This window comes from Populus euphratica, unplaced genomic scaffold, assembly GCF_000495115.2.
Source record: "Populus euphratica unplaced genomic scaffold, PopEup_1.0 scaffold20.1, whole genome shotgun sequence".
Taxonomy (NCBI): domain Eukaryota; kingdom Viridiplantae; phylum Streptophyta; class Magnoliopsida; order Malpighiales; family Salicaceae; genus Populus; species Populus euphratica.
In genome coordinates, this window is record NW_011499854.1 from 2916728 (window position 1) to 2919931 (window position 3204).

Here is a 3204-nt window from a genome sequence, read left to right on the forward strand (position 1 = left end):
TCGTCTTTCACAGCGAAAACCAAATGCTAGCTTGCAATGAACTAAACATGAATCTTTATGATATATAAGCGAAACCAGTTTAGATTTTAAATTAATTAATTTTTTTAACTCATGATGTAAGTCATAGATAAAACCAAGTTTAATAAGTTTCAATTCAACATGTTTATAAGCTACAACTAGCTAGCTAAAATATAATTCCTTCAATCTTTCACCGCGAAAACCAAATGCTAGCTAGCCGCAGTAATAATCTTGTCATGCATTCTATATAATAAGCTAAAGAAAATCCTAATAATTTATATATTTCAAGTGGAAAATATAAAATAGTAGGATATTCGTGATCAGCTTAATACTCCTTACATTAAGTTTCGTCGTTTAATTCGTTGGAGCACAGTAACATGGCGACACATCGCCGGAGAATGTAGAACCTTGCCCTCAGCTCCTTCACAACTCTACAGCACCTCTCACCCAAAGATCTGCACGAGTCTCGCACGCACAGCTGGTCACAAAAGCTTGGGATATTCTCTGGTTTCATGACCATCAATTTTCTTGCTATCTCCCTCTGCTGCTTCTTTTTGTATTGAAAGAATTACTGTGTTACGTACGTACCAAAGAGTACCAAATGGAGAGGGAGAGAGAGCTAGCTAGAAGCCAGTGTGCCGATGTGAGGGAAGAAGGGTTTTTTAGCCTTTATACCAGTTCCATTTTGATCCAACCTCGTAGTAGTTCTCCTGTGTATAGATGATTGAATAGGGCTGATGGCTGATTGATTGCTGAGGAAATATTTTTCTGTCATGTTTTAATCGGTTGAAATTCCGGAATAGATATTTTCAAGCCTTTAAAGGACAATGCTAGCACCCTTCTGATCAATATAATTGATAAAACCATCCACACATCCATATTCAAAGAGTTAATTAACTCAAATTTTCTATAAAGTTCGAGTATATATTAAACATATTCTCTATATATACCTAAAGAAATAAAAGGTGTAAAGAAAATTGCTGAATCTATTTCTCTCTTGTATTTCTTTTCTCATGTGCTTTTTTTAAAAAAAAAACAAAAGGATCGGATCAGAAGATGTTATTGAAAAAATTATTTTCTTACTTTCTATTTTTTTTGGTTAATTTTTCATTAATTTATGCTGGATTGTTTTTATTTTTATAACTTACAGTTAGTTTCTTGTCACCTAACCAATGTTTATATATATATATATATATATATATATATATACAGAGAGAGAGAGAGAGAGAGAGAGAGAGCATGAATTAATGAAAAAATAACAAAAAAACCATGATCATTTTTAAATTCGTTTTGTCTTTAATTTTAAAATAGAGTAAAAACACTTCAATGTAAATAAAAATATTCGAAAAACTTTTCAATTATAAATAATTAAAAAGTTGAAAACAACTAACAATTTTTTTCATCATACTATTTTATTTCACTTTTTTGTTTTTTAATAAAAAACAAGAAGAAGTTGACACGTATGCATTCCCCTCTCTTTAAAAGTAAAAAATAACAAAAAAATAAGGTTGGCTATAGAAGAAAGGACATCTATTGCCAAGAAACCAACCATAAGAACTCAAATATCTAAATTAAAATCAAAAAGCATGTCTTTGTTAAGAGTAGATACCACAAGAACCTATCAAACCTATCTAATTCCATTTTTACCAATTAAACTGCACGATAATAGTCAGCCATGATTCCTTTATTACATTCTGAGTACATATACTTTTTTTTTCGATCAATAATTATATATATAATATAATTCTTGATCCAAAAAAAGGAGTATATATATGTGTGTGTTCCAATTTCTTTTTCCGTACTTAAATTAATTTATAGACTCTCAAATTCATCATTGATTAATCAAGTTTTAACTTGAATGTGTGTTTACAATAAGATAGATTAAAGATCTATCTTATTAATTATAATCAAGTTTTAGGGTAATTAATAATTAGGATTGACAGATATTTATTAGAAGCCGCAAAAATGAGCTCATAGAGGATTTTGATACATAGAGAATGTAAAATAACTTGAAAGTTGAGATACTACATTGGGAAGACATAAAGAGATTTAGAATGTTTGATTGGAAAATTTAAGAAAGTTGATATACATGTAGTTAAAAAATAATATAAATTATATATTAAAATTTTATTTAAATATTTAAATATTTTAATTGATATATTTTAATCATTGAGATGAGTAATGGTATATAAAATACTTTTCCCTCTTAATCTTAAAGATTTTTTCATACGACTGGCAAAAAACACTCATTCTAATATCTCAAATTTACATCTAGGTAGCCTAAAACATGGAATTGTCCTAAATTTCTTTATTGAAGCTGCATACAGGGTGTAGTGTCTAAATATGAAAGATTTATAGGGTGTTTAAGAGTGCGGTAGTAGTTGTTTTTTAAAGTATTTTTTATTTAAAAATCTATCAAAATAATATATTTTTATTTGAAAAAAATAATTTTTATATTAACACACCAAAAAGATTTTAGAATATATAAAAAAAATAAGTAATTTTTTCCATGAAACACAGTTTTTAATGCATTTCCAAATGTGCCTTAATATTCTTTTTTGAGTATAAATTCTGTCTGCTTTTATATATATATATATATTCCTATCTCCACTTTATCAAGCAACTTGAAATTACAAAAGGAGCATTGATAAATAATATTATTTGCATGTATATGCATTATAGTAAACAGCAGCAAACCAGAGGTAAAAACGGAGACAGGTACGGTATTTCTCAATGACTTCCTGGGGTGCAACAAGGCTACTAAAGTGTGAAAAGCCCTCATTCTGAAGTCTAGTCAAGACGTGCCTAACCAAAAACAAAAAAAGGTTGATGTCCATACACATTCAAAAAAAAATGCATTCATAGTCTTAAACCATTAAAAAAAACCACCCATGTTTGAATTTGTGTTAGCTTACGAATATCTGGTCTCACGTAAACAGGGATTTTTATCCATCCCTCCCCAGGAAAAATAAAACAAAGGGTGAAAAATGGAATATCATACTTAACAATCACATATATTTAGTCTGTGTTTAACATTACAGCTGTATTTATTTAAATAAATACCATTATCATGTGTTTATTTATGATTGAAACATAATTTTTTGGTGTGCGACTCATTACCATTTGCATTTAAACCACAAAATAACAAAAAACAACTTCAAGCTATTTTCTGTACTGAGTTGCAAA